At 41.6% G+C, this 19,350-nt stretch overlaps 1 protein-coding gene across 2 annotated transcripts in view; it reads left to right on the forward strand.

Annotated features, from left to right (window-relative positions):
* The first annotated feature begins 1,222 nt into the window (after positions 1–1,222).
* KDM4C (lysine demethylase 4C) overlaps positions 1,223–19,350 on the forward strand; it is a 490,870-nt gene continuing 472,742 nt past the window's right edge. For both annotated transcript variants that reach the window (XM_057498655.1, XM_057498657.1), the window contains exon 1: positions 1,223–1,861. The gene's annotated coding sequence lies outside the window, so the exon portion shown is untranslated. The remainder of the gene's footprint in view (positions 1,862–19,350) is intronic.

Genomic DNA, 19,350 nt, shown 5'->3' on the forward strand with positions numbered 1-19,350 from the left:
ACTTCTGGTGATTAATCTTCTGATGAGTTTGTGTCTTTAGAAAAGGGAAAAAATGCCTTCCCTAAAGGGAGTCTTGAAAAGTAGATCAAACCAGACATAAGAAGTAGTATTGTGAAAACTGGACTTTTTTTCAGTGACATCATTATCTTGGATACAGAGCAACTCTAGTAATATTCTTTCTGAAATAAGACAAGTGAACATTGTCAACAATCTTTTTGGATTGCTTTTCTGGGGCGAGTTACGTGTATACTTGGAGACTTCTATCTTGATCAGCATCTACTACCTGAATGCTAATTTATATTTGAATGACAGCCCTAGAATGGAGTACAAGGACTGGTGAAATTCTAAGTGATATCCTTATTCATTCATTCATGAAAATGGATAATATTCTCTCTGTAGAAAGGCCTAATTGGAGGACATTTGTGCTTTACATACATTGATTCCCTAGACAGAAGTCTGTGCATGTGTGGTAGCGCATGTGGAGAACCCTAATAGTTGCCCTTGTGTGGACAACCTCTTGAGGGTTCTGATCAAGCCAAACAGAAAGGGTAGGGTCACAGCTTAGGTGGGGTATGAAGCTGAGAATATTTAATTCTTAAGGACTAAATGCGACTATATATGCAACAGACGCAACATATGTAGGGAATGTGCCTCCTTTCTAGCAGCCCGTGTTTTGAATTTCACCTTCCTAAAATACTACCATCACCTTCCTCTCTTCTCTGCCTGTACTTTACCGTACTTTAGAAAGATGCCAAAGGAATCATCTGCGCTTCACCTATTTTTGAAGTTGTTATATGCACCCAGTCCCGTATATTAGAAAGACGTTTTTTCGTTTCTCACATTCTAGTTTTTCTCTCTCCTTTCTACTACTGGATATGTTTTTTCACTTGTTCTTTAGGATTTGACGGAGTCCTGTCGAAATGCTGACACTTTTTCATGTTTAAAACAAGAAAGCCAGTTCAATAAATAAGGCCCAAGAAGGCTGCCGAAGAGTCTTCTTGCTGTTACCCTGTCCTGGAGTTCCTCGACTCCCTGGCGCACGGGAAGGAGTGTGTATGTGGACACTCTGGGCGGGAGGCACACGCCCGGCCTCGGAATTGGCCGGCGTGGTGACCAGCGATTCCGCCCCCGCCCCCTCCCGCCTCACGCTCCGCGGCTCACGCTCAGGAAGCAGCTGGCTGCAGGCCGGCCCTCACGGCTGCACACGGAGCCGCGCTCCTCGCCAGGCCGCCTCCCTCTCCCGCCCTCCCTCTCTCCTTCCCCCTGCCCCTCTTCTACGGCCGCGGACACACTGCGCCGCCGGGGCAGCCCAGAGCGCGGCGCGCACGGGCACCAGCGCCGGGCCGCCGCCGCCCCTCCCAGCGACCCCGGCGAGCTGTCCGCACCATCCAGGCTCACGCCCGCGCTCCCCCACGGGACCCAGCGAAAGCAATTAGCCATCAACTTGCGCCAGCCCCCAGAGGCATCCCCCAGCCCAGGGCGAGGATGAGCAGGACAGGCGAGGAACAAAATCGGAACTCAACTTCTTGAAAACATCATGAGTGTGAATGTGTTTGTGTGGGGGGGAGAATGAGCTGATGCCGAGGGTCCAGCCACCCCCCTTCTGCCTCCTCCTCCCCCTGCTGCCGTTGCCCTCGCACACGCGCGCGCACACGCGGCACTTGGGCCGGGTTTCCGTGCTCCGTCCCTCGGCTTGGATGGGAGTTTTCATTTCGGAAGGAGGCAGAGCCCGCGGAGCGCGCTGAAGGGCCGGAGGCCCAAGTTACTTCGCCCGCGCGGGCCGCCCGCTGGCAGTCGCGCAGGCTGGCCCGGGGAAGGGACTCGCACGCCCGCGCTTTGTTGCGGAAATCCCGGTTACCTGGTAAGTGGATGCCGTAGGAACTTTGTTCGCAGGCGCGAAACGGGAGGAACAGGGGGCCCGAGAGTGGGGGGAAGTTAACGCTCAGACAAACCAGGGATTAGAAATAGTTTTCACGCCGAGCCGGTGGCTCTCGCGCGGGTTTGAGGATACGCGCAACCTCCAGCCCAGATTCTCTAGATCGGGTTCCTAAGATAGGTAGTAATCGTCAATTGGGAATCAAACTGTGTTCTTGTCAGTTGCCCCAGAGCGCGGGGTAGAAGACAGACAAGAAATCAACGAGGTTTTAAAGTTTCTATAATTAGGAAGAGGTTTTGTTTTTGTTTTTTGTTTTCAACTACAGGGGCCAGGAGGCTACACAATTAGGGAAGTTACGGGACGCGCGGGCATGGTCGTGCGCGCCACCCGAGTCCCCGCTGAAGGAACACTTCGGAGAAGTGGGAATTGATGGGGTGACGTGAGGTCTCGCGCGAACACACGGACTGTAGTTGAGTTTTCCGGTTCCACGTGTTTGCGGAGCTCCACGAAGACTATTTTCCACTATTATGTCTCACCCAAGCCGATGTCCCCATTGCTCTAGAAGGTCCTCGTTAGGTGTGACGTTAACTCTTCGAGGGCACTGGTCCCGCCACCCACAGCCCCCGGGTGTGTAACTATAACCTCCCAGAACACAACCTGCGCAGCTCCATTCACACGCGCACACTCCCCCCCTGGGCTTGTCACCTCGCGTTTACATTTTTATGGGGTCTGACAGAATAGCGCTGTTTGGAAAGTGTCTCAGTCGCGGGGACTTCGTCCCGCGCGTGGCTCCAGTCCCTGTAAATGACCGTGCGTGCGTGTATTTTCAAGTGGCCCCGGGCCGCTCTCTGGAAAACCTGAGTGAGCAGCCGGCTCTCCCCTAGACACCTTGCCCGAGGGACACCTCCAGGTTACTCACCAGAGCCGACAAGTCACCTCGGAGATGAGGACGTTACCCAAGTGTCTGGAAAACTTGTCCCTGACGGATTTGTCATCCTATGGATGATTCATTGGGCACCTGGAGGGAGAAGCTTTGGGAAAGGTCTTTTCTGGCTTCGCGGGTCGCACCTTCGCCGTGGGGTATTGGCGGGCAAGAAGCCAAAGTATACTCGAGGAGGAGGACGCTAGCTCGGTGGGGGCCTGGAGCGGCGAGCGCGGCCTCGGCTCCCCTCTCCGGCCCCCGCCTTCTGGGCTTCGGAACCGAGGGCCGGCAGCGGCGCCCTTTCGGCCGGCCGGACTTACTCAGGACTCGGTTGCACAACAGGAAGCCGGCGCGAGTTTGTTTTGCTGTGCTAGCTCGCTTACCCGGGCAGGCGGGGGTCAGGGCAGAAGCGGCGGGAGACGGACGGGGTGGCCGCAGTGCGTCCGCAGCCAGGACGCTCCGTCCCCGGACCCGCCCCTCGCTCTGCACCGGACAGTCGAGGGGCCCGGGCTTTGGAGCTCTGCGGGTAAAGCTAGGCGGGTCGGGAACAGATAAGGGCCGCCCTCCGGGTCGCCCCCGCTGGGCGAGTCCCCAGCACCTCTGATCTCTCCAGCCTTCGTTCTGGCTGGGGAGGCCCCCACCCTTGTACTCCATATTCCTCATCCGTCTGCTGGGCTTCCCGGGCATCTGCTTGGCCCTCATCCCCGGAGCATCTAAATCCTGGGCGGGGGTAGCGTTGGGGGTGGAGGGTGCTTACGGAATCTTAGGGAAGCAGCGTCGCAGGGACTGGGCTCTTGAAATTTGCGGCTCCCTGTCAGGGAGAGGAGGGCTCTGCACCCTCCCGACCTACTTCTGGAATATCAGCATCTCCCCAGAGTTTGGGCCGAGGTGGGATGCTCTGCAGTTCCCCCCAGCGGACCATTTCCCTTAGGTTATGGGAAACTGGGAGTCTGTAGATGGGATCTTGGCTATTGTCTACGGATGAGGACAAGAAGCCCCAGAGACTTTTACTGGTTTTACTCAAGGCATTTGTTTCAGACGCAGGACAAACAATCAAAGATCACAGTTCAGAGAGCATTTCTTAGACTGAAGGTGAACTCAGGACAAATGTAAAGTCTCATTCTGTCCCCTGGAAGCTTTGGTGAGTCATGATTTCTTCCTTGGAAGCTAGATATCTGTTTCCTCCTCTGTCCTGCTCCCCACTGGACCTCCCTTTTTACATTAAATCTGGAAGCTTTTTTGTGTAAAAATCTATTTGTGTTGGTTTAAATTTTCCCATGCCGCCTCTTCTCCCTCCTCTAACTTTGCTTCTAGTGGTGATGTGTGACACAGGTGAAACCTGTAGGGGGTTGGCAGAAATAGGATCTGCTGCAGTGAAGGCTGTTGGGAGAAAGTTTGAAGGCATTTAGAGACAGGAGTGTGTGACATATATTATTTTTCTGCAGTTGGGAGTATGCTGAAGGAAAGACTTTAAGTGCACCACAGTTTTCACTAGCTGTCTGTGCAGCCAGACTAGCCCTGAGATTACCTTGGAAAGGAAGAGTTGGGGGCAGGGGGAATTTCTTTTCCAGTTACTTTCAAAACACCTTTTCTTTTTGGTGGTTAAATTCCTTTCCTTTGTTGCTCAGAGGACTCAGCAATCCTTGAGTATGAGTCGTTAAGTTAAATTGCTGCTATAATTCTCTGTTCTTGGTTCACCTTAGACCAGTTTTGAGAGAGCATCTTCTCTAATCCCTGACTCCACCAAGTTCCTAAATAGTTGTTGGTTTATCAGAGATTGAATACCTGGGGTCAGCTGGTTTGCTTGGAAGGCAGTGTTCATTATTCCAAATAGGAAAAGCAACTGTTTCCTTGGATGGGCTCCACCGTGGCAGGTGAAATCCCTTTTGGGCCAAAATAGGCACAGTGGGGAGGTTAAAATAACATCAGACTAATGTTTTGTACCAGCCCTGCCTTCGTTTATGTGGCAGAAAGGGGTCTTACCATCTTTTCTGAAGAGAGCTCAGTGTTCTCAGTCTTCTTTGAGTGTTCTTTCCTGCTTGTAAATTAAGTCTGAGGACATTCTTTCCACCATTGTCCCTCTCATATTGTATTTATTGATTTCTGGAGTTGAAGTGATAATTTGTAATTATTCCAGAATATAGATGAAGTGCTTGTTGCAGAAGATAATTCAGGAAGTGGTATCCCATGCACTTCTGTTCCCTGGAGAAGTCATTTTCTGTGTGTCTGTAATTATTTTCTGTAGAGGAAATTATAAAGAAGAACTTGGCTCTAACTTTTCATTAAGTTTGGTTGGCTCATAAGTCAATCAGGATTGAAAATAAAATTAAAAGAATAAATGGCACATAGGAAATCTTTGCAATAAAAACATGTAGTCTTACTCTTTCCTGGAGGATGAGACATACAAAAAAGTCTTTAAAATGACTCTAACATGTAGTTTGATTAAAAGATGCCCAAGTTCTGAGTTTTCCTAGTTTCCTATTTACTTCAGGCAGAGTTGACACAAAGTTTTTTATTGAGATAAAATAAAATGTATGTATCTTAAGCTTGGTGAATTTTCACAAGTTGAATTCAACTGGGTAACTAGCATCCAAATCAAGAAATAGAACATTACCAACACAGAAATATCTGACGCCCTTCCAGTCACTATGTTCCCCCAACCCTCTCAGTCATTATGTTCTCCCCAAGAGTGAACACGGCCTTGACTTTTAATAAATATATCAATTTGGCCTGTTTTTTAAAAATACTTTATGTAAATGGAATTAATTCAATATGTACTCTTGGGGCTAGCTTCTTCCACTGACATAGTGACATTGTAGTAGGTTGAATAGTTAGGGTTTCCTTTTCAAGATGATAGGAACAGTTTGGCTTGCTGAAGTTAGTTGGTCAGACGTTACTTAATAAGACAGAATTAAGGAAAAACACAAATGAAACCATGGTCTGATTAGGATGACAGCAGACACGAATGGATAATGTCACGAATGGATGGATGACAGCAGGCCTGCTGGATAATGTACACAGAGAACTAACCAGAGACACGAATAAAACACAGTTTGAAGCCAGTGTGGGGTAAGCAAGCAGAATGCTGAGGAACCTCTTCCACCGTGACAGCCTGAAATGCATTCGACAGTTCCTCTGTAGGGACCACAAACCCCTCCCACCAAAGTGACTGGTCTGAGTATTGAAATGGCTGCATTTGTTTTGTGCTATTAGTTAGGATTTTTCATTGTTCATGACTATGCCAAGATAAAAGGCAAGAATAATGGAATAGAGTTTCTATGCTATTTTTTCTTATTAGAGAAACGAATAGACTTAGGAAACATTCAACTGTGATTAAACTGGTTCTACTTGATGGAGTGTAGGATTCACGTTTATATGTTCACACTTATACTGTATTCAGGCAATAAATGATAAATACAGGATGTAACAATTATTTATTTCATTGATACTATATTTTTAGCATAAATGAGCAGTAGAATATGAAAAATATAAATATATAAATGTAGTATGAAAAATATATGTACATGATGTATGTAGTATGAAAAATAAGTATAGGATAAAGCCAGCCAAATACATGTAAGGGCTACTGAGAGTTCAAAGACAAAGTAGACAGAGCCCCAAACTTAATGAAATTAGAATTTTGGGAGGTGAAACACAGGTAAATAAATATAAGGTAACATAGAAAGTTATGAATGCTAAAGGAGGTATGTAGAATGAAATAGTTAACATTTATTGGGTCTTTCAATGTACCAGGCACTGTGCTAAGCAAGTAACATACATTATCTCATTTAATATTCTGTAATGCCGTGAACTGTGTACCAGAGTATAATTCTCACCATTTTATAGATCAGAAACATAGAGATTAAGAGGGGATCAGGAAAGGTCTGGTGGGTGTTTGGGGTGGCCCTGCCGGGTGAATAGAATGTGGATTTGGGGAAAAAGGGGCAAAAGAAGAGAGAAGGGGAAGGACCATGCCGGTGGACTTTAAGGCAATATGTAGGATGAACAGAAATAAGGATCCAATCATATTGCACTTTGGGAACAAAATTAGAGGATTTTTCTGTAAACCATGAAGGCTCTCTGTAGTTGAGCGCAGACTTGAAATGAAGGAAACTGATGGAACCATTGTTGCCTGATGTGACCTCTTCAAGGCCAAGAACGGGAACAAGTACATGTTCCAACAAGCCTTGCTGAACTGCATGCAGATGGGCAGATAGGGGTGCAGTGAAGATCAGACCCTGGCTCCCTGGTAAAGAGATCAGACTTCTTTTCTTGAAGTTTTGTGCCAGATTGATGAAGTTGCATTTCTAGGCCTGCTTGATAATATACACAGAGAACTAACCAGATGCCAGGGCTACATATGAATTCTTGTTATTCTTGTGTGTGAAGAAGTGTATTAATATTTTCCCAACCTTTCAGTATGACCAACAGATTCCACTTCTTTGTGTAACTTGACTGGGCCATTCATGTAGGTTTATTTATTTATTTTTTAAATAAATATGTTGGTTAAAGGCCTAGTCATTATTGTGGATGTTCATACTTCTGCAGTGATGTCAGTGAACATAATTTAACTTGTATAAAACTTTTTTCTACCAACAACTAAAAATAGTTACATTGGTCATTTGTAATTAATAACTACACTAAAGGAAAGAAATCACTCAGTTACACATGTGATAGAGACATGTTAAAAATGTTTGAATATTTGGTTTAATGAATGAGAAATATAATTTTATTTCCAGAATCTTCCATAGGTAGGTATTTATTACCATTTTGAAAGGATTGTGATCTTTAGCTTTGTAAATAGCTATTCACATGAGCTGACTAGTCATTTATACACACTAAATGACAAAGAATGGGCTTTTCATTTGCCATGTTTTAGTACCAGTATATCTCCTTGTATGAGACAGAGTTTTTTTGAAAGAAGAATCTCCGGCTACTTTTCTTTTATGTTTCTGAAGAAGCTTTGTGTCTCAAACTGTGGCCATGTGGTGTTCACTCTTCAAAATTCAGGTATTTAATGAACAATTACATCATAGTGAGTGTGTTCATTTTTCCATTTCAAATTCCTCTTCATAGGATCTGATGGTTAACTCATATTAAGAGCATATTTTGAAAAACTCAGTTCTCAAAGGCAATTAGGTATGTGTTAATTTCAACTTTTCCCCCTTCAGCATTAAGAGTGAGATTTTATTCCAGGAATGGTCATCTACCTTCTGCAGTGAGGAAGATCTAAAATCTAAAATAAAAATAAGTTATTAGGATTTTAATTCTGTTAGTTGGTTGATGTATTGATACTTACAGGGCACAATTGATTAATTGCTACTTACTGAGTAAAAGGCATTGTAACAATAAGCAGTGGTAGGGCTGTAGCTTTGTATTATTAATCCTTATGTTTTATAAAGCTTAAGAATGTCAAATCATGAGATCTTTTCTTCCTTACAGCTATATTTTGATATTTGTTTTGCTTTGGCTATTAAACTGTCTATATACCTTCAGTTCTTTTCAGGTACTGGGCAGACAAATAGTCTAAATGCTTTTATATTTTTTTGACAGTAACACACCAGAAAATATGTTTTCCATCTTACCCAGAACATATTATATGCATACAGATATACAGACATGTATACCCACAATAACTAAAATCAAATAATACTTAACCATTGATACATTCGATGCACTTTGATAGACTGGTAGCTTCTATTTTATTCTAGTCAGTGTTATTTCATTAAAAATTGCTTTTGCCATTGAATAATTTATTTCAAGCCCCAGCAATGGATTGCAACCAGTTTGAAAAATAGTGCTTTGGAAAGGGTACTTTGTTAAACACAGATGTTGGAAATTATGTCTTATATTCAGTATGGACCAAGGCATGGTTACCTTTCTATGCTTATCTCTGTTTGTCTTAAAAATCATTTTTGGTTCCAAGTTCTTTCTCATTCTGTATGATTTCTTATAGTTGACCAAAGGAATCCTTACTTATCTCTCCTCTCTCTTATCATTTGTGGTAGGACCACAGTTTTCAGAGCTTCCTGTACTCATTGATAAGTTTATGACTGAGGCAAAGTAAATGAAACACTTGTAGGTAATTACTACTTAAAGTAGTGACATTTAGTAAGCTAAGGTATGAGAGTTTAACTGGTATAACTCAGAGCTAAAACTCTTTGATTTTTAGTATTTTATCTTACTGGTGATTATATTGCTTGAGTAGTATTTGTACATCTGAGTGCTTAGAATAATTTGTTAATATTCCTAGAATTACCAACATTAGACCTTGGGAGCACCCAAAGACTATATGGTCTGTATGTAGTATTTACCAGGTATACCTTCCCTAAGTTTCCACTCCACATCTCAATAATGTGGAATTATCCCAGCCCTGTTTCTGTGTAACTTCTGGTGTAAAGTCTGTAAATCTGTCCATCTCAGTGAATGAAATTATGAAAGCACAGAAACAACCACTGTACTTGGTTGCAGGCTACTTTATCATAATGTGGTTTCCTCCCTTTCAATTTAGAGAAATGATATTGTACACATCCAGGGCATTTCCTGTATAATATCCTCGAGCTTCACAAGCACATGTTTGCACTTTCCTCTTGTTAAAATTGCAGACAAGAATAATTTTGATTTATTGGTGACATCTAATATAGCTGTGTTTATATTGTTGCTAATAAAATGACTTACATGATTGGTTTTTGTTTATACAATCTTTTCTGAGGAGTCAGTCACCTCTGTTAGGACAAGGTACATTCTGCTTATTAAAATGAACTCCAGGGATCTAAGAATATTCAGCTCTATCTGTCCTTGATTGAATTTCAAAATGTGCTTCACACTGCAGCCGTGCATGAGAATAACTTATATTATCTATCAATAGGCTTTTCATTTCTCTATTCTTCTGGCTACAAAAGCTGTAACTAGAGAAGCCCATGGGAATACATGGGTCTGTTAACGATCAAGGCAGCGGTGTTGAAAAGGCGATGTTAATGAAATCATACAATCATTAACCTGAAGGGAAACAATAAAAAAGAATCAATAAAAACTCTATTTTAGATGTCTTAGACATATATGTGTATACATAAAAGGAGGCAGCTCAGGAGTGGTTTGTCGGCTGACCAGTATTTTATGTCTCATTATCAGGTTTTCTATGCAGGGTTAGAAATACCGCATAAGGAAAGGAAAATGTAACAAAGGCTAAATGTAGCCTAAGGAAATGAAATGATGTATGAAAACTAATTATTAACTGGCGCATCAGATGAATTAGGACTCTTGATGAGTTTATTAATGATATTTACTAAAAAAGGACTTTTGGCTATAAATAGGCATTATGGAACTCATGGTTTTAGAATTTTCTTGAGTGGTTATGTTAACATTACTTTTTATTTGTTTAGTCTTTTAATCCATAAGAAAAGTGCCTCGAGCCTTGGGTAGAAGGTAGTGTCATGATTTTGTATTTTGATTAAAGTCATAGCTTTTCCAGAAAACTAGTGAAATTACTAAATAGTTTTATACCTTAGTTTCTTTAGGGGTTAAGTAATTTCCTCTGTGACCTGCCTTACAGGAGTGTGTTTTAAGAGTTGAAATGGTCAAAAGGAAAGATTTATTAACTTCAGAATAAACATTTTCATTGTTTGAACCAATAGGGTATTAAAATTCTAACTACTGTTATGTCAGAACCAAAGTACCCTAAATTGTACTTGTGGATGTTCCTTGCTTTTTCTTTTACTTCTTTTTTTTTCTGCTGATAGCCAAGGGTAGAGTGGTTGGATGGAGGGCAGAGGAGAAAGTAATCCTGGAGAAGTTAAGTTTTCTTACCTATTGGCTTTTCCTTATGGTATTAATCACTTTATTTTCTGGCTATTGCTTTTTTAGTAATAAAATTTCAGTACAGTTTTGTTGCTTTTACTTTCAACCTCAAGCTATTTAAAACATAAGTGCAGTTTATAAAGAAATAAAAATAAAATAGATATCCAGTCTGACAGGCAGGTTTGCATGTCTGTTACTTGAGTTTTCAGAGCTTTAATTATTTTTTCTTCTTGCAAACGCACCTTCTTAATGATCTAGCCAAGTGCTACAAACCTACTTACATGTTTTATTCAGATCCTTGTATATGATCTGTCAAAAATGACTCCCTTATTTTTAAAAATGAAGAAATGGGCGAAGTCTGCCAATCTTTGGATACTTGTTACATGGACCATGGTCTTAGTGACTCATATTCATTCATGTTGGATAATTCCTCATTTAAAAAAAATTGCCAATACAACATATTTATTTGTTTTTTTTAGTTGGTACTGCGTAAGTACTTTCTTCTGCAGGGTTCGTAGTGCTCAGAGAACACTATTTTATCAATAAATTTCAGAGAGTAGATGGCCAGTATCATCTGGCAAAGCACAGAGATGTTAAATTACACTTGCCCACAATCAACCAGTGAATCAACAGACCACCTGCTAATACACTTGCATTCTTCTAAATGGATATAGCAGAAAAGGCATTGGAATTTCTCCAATGTGAAAAAAATAAATCTTATAACAAGTCTGAAATGAACTTAAATGATGCAGGTCTGGATAACCTGGATTTATTTGTCCATTGTTGGGAACTGTAGTGGAGGGAAGGGCAGGAGTGAGAACTGCAAGTATTTCTGAGGAGGAGACGGTGTGGCAGGGTTAAATGTGGCACACTGATAGTATTCCTAATAAAACAGAATTGGTAAAGATGAAAACATTTAAAATTCCTTTTATTAGTAATTTTTGAAAGTCCTCAACATATGGGTGCACATAGTCAAATTTGCAGAAGGCACAGTGAGTGCTTGACTTGAAAAGCAAATCTTTGATTTTCTAAAATGATAAAAGAAAAAAAACTCTTTACAAAATGTTTGTCCTCCTTGATATCTGTTCTTGATGATTGACAGAGCCATTCATTTGGGAGTTAAGTTGGAAATAGTTGTCTAAGACATTGGGTCATACAGAAAAAGTAGGAATCATTCAGTTGAGGGTATCTGGCCACTACCACTTTTCACTCAGTCCATTTTTCTTGTGTTTGTTCAGCTTTTGGCTTCTTTCCATGGCAATCATGTCTATTTAAAAAAATACAGATTGTGACCATGTTTGTCTTTCATTTAGCATGGTCACACTTAGTCACCTGATTGACTGTATATACCTTTTGGGAGCTATTGGTCAAGGGAGAGAAGGGCCTTTCATAATGATTCGGAGCCAGGGAGTGCTGACGCTCTTATATGAGGCTGGATGGTGACATCGTGTGGTCGTGTCAGACTTTTTGCTCCCTTTCTGCCACTCGAGGAAGGGGTGCTGAGATAGCAGATGGCAGTTACATTGAACTACCATCAATTTTACCATGTGTGAAGCGCTGTTCTTCCCGTATACTTCCCATAAAGTGTTTTGCACAGCCTCTTCCCTTTCTAGGATCTTAATTGAAGGTGAGAGTTCTGCGATGTTGATTCTTTTTCCATCCCCACAGCTCAGGATCATTATGGAACTAAGATGGTCATACTGCTGTGGATATTTGGATATATGCGTATATGCCGCCTTTGCAAGCATTCGAGTCATATTTTTATTTTTGGAAATTTAGGGACTGTGAAAAAATTCTTCTTAGAGTTAAAATAAGAGATGGTTTAATGTCCTCATAATCTCATTTCGAGGCCACATCTGTCTTTTGTTTGTTTACAGGAACCTTCGAAGTATGGTCTCACAGCTCAGGAAGGTGATGCTTTTGGGTTTCCCAAGACTCACCCTAACAAAAGTGAACTAGAACAGATAGATCCTCAAGGGAGCAAAATAAGTTTCATTTTGCAAGCAGGCACCAGTAGGTTGGCTGTAGTTGCCAAGAGCACTGTATTGAGAAGGGCTCAGTGGCAAACAAAATAGTGCAGTGATCCCTAATCCATGTTGGCCGTGAGTGCAGGTGGGGAACGTGCCTGCCAATGAACCTTGTATTTGATGACCCTGCTTTACACAAAAGCCTGTTTTGCTAAGAGTACTTCTTTTCCTCCTGAATAAATGTGACACACATTGCTCACTGTAACTTATTTTCATTTTTTACTTTTGAAAATGCCTGCATTAATTTTTTTAAACAGGCTAATAACTCACATTACAGATAACTTATTGGACTTTGCCTGAAAGGAGTCATTAGTGCCATTGGATATTTGACCATCCTGGCCACAGGTTTTTTCAGAATGAATGGAAGGTCATGCAACATGAATCTCCACTGGGCATCAGGAACCCCACAGGGGCCTGGGATGGTCAGTGGCCAACACATTCTTCCCATTTGTGCCCACTCGGGGACTCCTGGCCCCTCGTCCTGTGGCAGTGCACCAGACCTACTCTTGGAAGTCTTGCTAACAGCTTCCATCCCAAGATACCCTCAGGAGGAGGGATGGCTCCTCAGAGCAACATGGCTGAGAGCCCCATCCATCTGCCCGCCTTGAGCCCCAGGAGACAAGTGCTCACCAATGGCAAGCCACGATTCCAGGTCACCCAGGCTGGAGGCATGTCAGGGCTACACGCTTTAAAGCCAAAGCAGCAGGAGTTTGGAAGTCCTTTTCCTCCAAATCCTGGGAAAGGTAGGATTGTCCTTCTGGGATCTTTTAAAAGTGAAAACTATATTTTTTCTCTTCCTGTACTTCCTTCTTTGCCAGCAAATCCAGTGGAACAATACATGATTCATTGTTAGGGTAAAAACTGGTCTCATAATGTTATGTAGCTTGCTTGGTAAGGGGATGGCTGTGAATGTGTGCGTGAAGGTGAGGATGAGGGTGAAGGAACCATAGTAGTAAATGTGACACTTGATGGGGCTGTGGGACAGGGTGAAAGGTGAGCTAGAAAGATCAGACACAGGGAGGTGGGGTGGGTGGTGGTGGTGGTGGTGGTGGGAGGGTGGGAGGGGAAGAGCAGGCTCAGTAAGGTCGTACCCTCTGCATAGACAGAGCTCTGCCCTGGCTCACCAGGGGCTGGATTCTGAAGCCGTGGAGGAGAGAGGTGGCTGGGACCATCATTATGCTTGTCAGATACTAGGAGAAAGGTGGTGTTTGGAAGGAAAATGACAAAAAAGGGCAAAAAATTTAATAGTCAATAAAATGAGGAATTAGTACATATAAATGATTAAAATTATTGTAAAAGCAGAAACTATAATTTTTGTAATAGAGCTAGTGACAAATGAGAAGGATGCCAGAAGAGAATAATGAGGAGATATATTGTTGTGTTTATAGAGAATAGAAAACCTGATTAGCTTGAAATGCAGAAAATGTGCTTTTAATTCAGTAGTGTTTGAATTATTATATATTTTAAACCAAAGATTAATTATTGGAGGATAGCAAATTATTTGAATGACACACTCTGGAAATTGATGTTGACTAATTGCAAGCAGTAAGTATATTTGGGCCAGAAAAAAGGTGTATCATGTGAAATACAGTTTTGCTATGCAAAATAGCACCCGCATATATTCCTTTAGGTATTTTTAGCATTTAGATTTAAAAATGTTCCTATTAAGTGTTCATACCACCAAATAAAATTACTAGCAGCTTTGTGAATAGCTATTCATGCAGTTAACTTGTAACTCCTCCAGTTATGGTGAATAATGGTTTATATCAAGAAAATAACCAAAAAGTTGTTTGTTTAGTGTCTGTGTATTTATATATATATAAGGAGAAATTGGTATACATAGGTAGATCAAAATAAAAAAATATGTGGCTTTTTATCTGTCATCTATTTATTTTGGTCGAGATTTGGTTTTGAGTTGTTTTATTTCCTAGACCTACTGATATTCAGTGTAAGTATAGGAAAAATTTCTCCTGGCAGCTGCATCCAAAATAGTTCTGTCATTGTTGGGTTGCTGTGTCCATGGTGTGGCAAGCCAAGTTCCTTGGTGTCAAGTTCATGTATTTGGGTTTTCAGGACTGAGTCCCAGTAAAATCTTGTAGCTTATGCTTGACTAGTGAACTGTAGCTTGCTTTATGTATATTTGTGTTTGAAACCCTAACTGGCAATAATAATGGTGATAATAACTTGTGTTCATCATATCATAACTCAGCATGTGCAGGTATTTGTGAAGAGCTTTCCCAAACATAGATTAGTTATTCCTCGCAACAGTTCTGAGTTGTATGCTATTGTAGATGAACTGGCAAGGGAACTCAAGTCTAGAAAGTACATATAGCTTCAGCATTGCCGGTTAGTAAGAAGTTTGGGAATATTACATTGATGGTGACCTGGAGTGTTCAGAATTACAATCATGGTTTAAAAAATGCCTCAGGTACTTTAGGGACAGTGAACTCTCAGGGTTAATACATCTTGGAACTCATGTAAGTATTAGTGCTGTTTTCTGATTCTCTTTTCAATTTTCTGACTCCTTGCTCACCTTCTCAGCTTACAGGACCTGTTCTGGGTCTGCATGGTTGGGGCATGCATGGGCATAGCTAAGGGGCACAGGACAACTATGTTATTATTCCCCCTGGCCTTGCAAGCTTGGATACCACTAGTGGTCTGGATTGTGCCAGAAGTGGGTCAGTGTGTCCCTTTCAGATTTTGGTTGACAATTTCTAAACTAATCCAATAACTGGTTGAGAATGATGAACTGGGACTGTTTGAACTTCACCCAATCATTTACTCAATAAACAATTATTGAGTGTATATTAAGGGTGAACCACTGTTTTAGGGATACAGTAGCTAATAAAACATAATTCTAGTCCTCAGAGCATTAGAGAATTCAGACAAATAAATGGGCAGTTAAAAGAAAGCACAGTTGTAGTTCTGATAAGGATACAGTCAGGGTGATATTGGAGAGGTTCCCAGCCTGTACTTGCTGAGTGGATCTGGGAGGAGAGGAGGATGTCTAGGCAGATACCTGAAGGGTGAGGAGCTAGTCATACAATCATGCAAAATGTGTGTCCTGTGTGTTTTATGTGTGTATGGTATGTGCATGTGAGCAGGCTGCCTGGAACTTATTTTGGGTAGAAGGAAAAGCAGTCAAAACCTGGAGGGGAGTGCTCTTAGTGCACTTCATGGACTTTCACGCTTCCACACTGGGGAGTGTGGAGACTGAGGTAGGAGATGAGGATGGAGAGGAATAAGTAGAAGCCAGATGAAGGGTCATGAATGACATGCCGTAGAGTTTGGATCTATCTTGAGGACAGTGCTGAGCTGTAGAAGGGTTTTCACCTTGGAGGTGATGTGATAAGCTTGAGGTTGACATTTCTCCCTCGCTTTGTCATTGCTTTCTCATGCATTATTGACAATACCATAACCCAGAGGAACAGATATCAAAGAATATGTACCCCGGGTGTGTATTTGTCAGGATTGTCTAGAGAAACAGAACCAATGGGAGAAAGAGCTATATCTGTATCTTTCTCTATCGCCAATAGAATATAGATATTATCTATTATCTATCTATCTATCTATCTGTCTATCTATATCTATCTCTCTATCTATCATCATCATCATCTAAAGGTACGCGCGCGCATACACACAAACACACACACACACACATATATACGTATATAAAGAGGTATTCACTCACATGATTATGGAAGCTGACAGGTTCCAAGACCTGCAGGATGAGTCAGAAAGCTGGACACCCGGAAGAACCAGTAGTTAGTTCTAGTCTCAGTTGGGAGGCGAGGAACCAGCAAAGGCACTGGTATGGTTCCTGTCTGAGGGCTAGCAGGCTTGAGACCCCGGAAGAATTAATGTTTTACTTGGAATCTAAAGGCAGAGAACAAGCCCTGTGTCCCAGTCTGAAGGCAGCCATTCAGGAAATATTTCTCTCTTACATGGTGGAGGGTCAGCCTTTTGTTCTAGTCAGGCCTTCAACTGATTAGATGAGGCCCACCCACATTAGGAAGCATGGTCTACTTTACCCAGTATACTCATTTAAATATTAATCTCATTTAAAAACACTCTCACAGAAGCACCAGAATGATATTTGACCAAATATCTCCATGCCCCAGGGCCAAGTCAAGTTGACATATAAAACTATCACAGTGGGCTACCATCACTTTGGGGCCAAGTGCAGTTTATATGTAGTTAAAAAAAATACATTTTCTAAGCCTTGAAGGTGATTATAGCAATGCTTAGGAATCCAGTGGAGGAATCCAGTGGACATAATGATTTCATGTCTTTGCAAAGTTACATTTTCAATAGTTGTGATAAAAAAGCAAGTACTTTGTATATCCATGTTCATAACAACGTGTTTCATAGTAGCTGAAGGGTAGAACTAACCCAGGTGTCTATCTCGGCAGATAAATGGATAAACCAATGTTTTAGATAACTATAATGGAATATTATCCAGCATTCAAAAGGAAGGACATTTTAACATGTGGTGCAATATGGATGAATCTTGAAGACATTATGCTAAGTGAAATAGCCCAGGCGCAAAAGGACAGATATTGTATGATTCCTCTTATGTGAGGGTCCTAGAATAGTCAAAACCATACAGATGGAAAGTAGAATAGTTGCTGTAGACTTGGGGGAGGGGAGATTGGGGAGATAGTATTCAGTGGGTACAGTTTCAGTTTGGGATGATGACAGTTCTGGAGATGGGTGGTGGTGATGGTTGAATGTACTTACTGTTACTGAACTGTATACTTGAAAAATGGTTAAGCTGGTAAAAAAAAACATGGGTATTTTACCACAATAAAAAAATAGCAGGTAGTAAGTGAAGATCTGTGTGGAATAGGAATTGTCCATTCTGATTCCAAGGATTGAAGTAGTAGAGGGCACAATTGGAACACACATTCTGTCAGTAATAGTGGTTATTTAAGAATGAAATAAAATACTTCTATTTTAATTTACTACTTTTTTTCAAACAGCTAATAAACTGTACATAAATATTATTAAGTTATAGACACCTAATTACTTGAAAAATGGAATTGTTAGGTGTTCTTTCTGGCCAAGAGGCACCAGGAAAAAATTACCAAGCTGCCAAGAATGCCAAGAACTGAGAATATTTGGGAACCTGTGTCACAGGAGTTTCTTTTTCTCAAAGAGCCAGTCAGGGTAGGTGATGCTGCCAGCAGTCGGGTGCGCAGAGATGTCGGGCCCGAGGTCCCGGAGCTTCCCTTTCTCTTCCCCTTTGGCTGCACCATGACTGCCTTCCTCAGGTTTCTCCTGTGGAGCCTGTCTTCTGAGAAGGGTGAAGGGGGAGGAAGAAGGACAAGAGGCAAAAAGACGAAGGGGACAACTTTCCCAATCAACCCCCTTTAATTGGCTTTCCTAGGAGCCCCACCCAACTATTCTCAATTAGCCAGTTGTACCTAACTCACACTTTTTTCCTGAATTTAGTTTTCTAAAAAAAGTTAGATTTTGTTTTATATTATTTTGTATTGTGTTGTTTATATTGCATTTTACTTTTTAGCTCTTCCCATCTCTCTGTCTCTGTGTCTTTCAGGTTAGCTGAACCATTTGTAAGTTAAATTTCAGTCATTGTGGCACTTTGACCCCCAGATTCCTAAGCAGGTATCTTTCATGCCATATAACTAAAATGTATTAATCATACCGAAGGAATTTAACTTTGATACAATCATACTATTTATATATAGTTATATCTTTTTAAAATTAAGGTATTATTGATATACACTCTTATGAAGGTTTCACATGAAGAACAATGTGGTTCTACATTTACCCACATTATCAAGTCCTCCCCATTCCCCATTGCAGTAACTGTCCATCTGTGTAGTAAGATGTCACACAGTCACTACTTGTCTTCTCTGTGCTACACTGTCTACCCCATGATCCCCCCCACACCATGTGTACCAATCATAATACCCCTCAATCCCCTTCTCCCTCCCTCCCCACCCACCCTCTACACCCCTCCACTTTGGTAACCACTAGTTCCTTCTAGGAGTTTGTGAGTCTGCTGCTGTTTTGTTCCTTCAATTTTGCTTTCTTGTTTTACTCCACAGATGAGAAAAGTCATTTGGTACTTGTCTTTCTCTGCCTGGCTTATTTCACTGAGCATAATACCCTCCAGCTCCATGTTGTTGCAAATGGTAGGACTTGTTTCTTTCTTATGGCTGAATAGTATTCCATTGTGTATATGTACCACCTTTTCTTTATCCATTCATCTACTGATGGACACTTAGGTTGCTTCCATATCTTGGCTACTGTAAATAGTTCTATGATAAACATAGGGGTGCATATGTCTATTTGAATCTGAGAACTTTTTCTTTGGGACCATTCCTAGGAGTGGAATTCCTGGGTCAAATGGTATTTCTATTTTTAGTTTTTTGAGGAACCTTCATGTTGCTTTCCACAATGGTTGAACTGGTTTACATTCTCACCAGCATTGTAGGAGGGGTCCCCATTTCTCCACATCTTTGCCAGCATTTGTTGTTCTAGTCTTTTCAATATTGGCCATCCTAACTGGTGTGAGGTGATACCTCACTGTGGTTTTAACTTGCATTTTCCTGATAGTTAGCGATGTGGAACATCTTTTCATGTGCCAGTTGACCATCTAAATTTCTTTTTTGCAGAATTGTCTGTTCATATCCTCCGCCCATTTTTTAATCGGGTTATTTGCTTTTTGGGTGTTGAGGCATGTGAGTTCTTTATATATT

Source organism: Manis pentadactyla, chromosome 3 (genome assembly GCF_030020395.1).
Source record: "Manis pentadactyla isolate mManPen7 chromosome 3, mManPen7.hap1, whole genome shotgun sequence".
In the NCBI taxonomy this organism is placed as follows: domain Eukaryota; kingdom Metazoa; phylum Chordata; class Mammalia; order Pholidota; family Manidae; genus Manis; species Manis pentadactyla.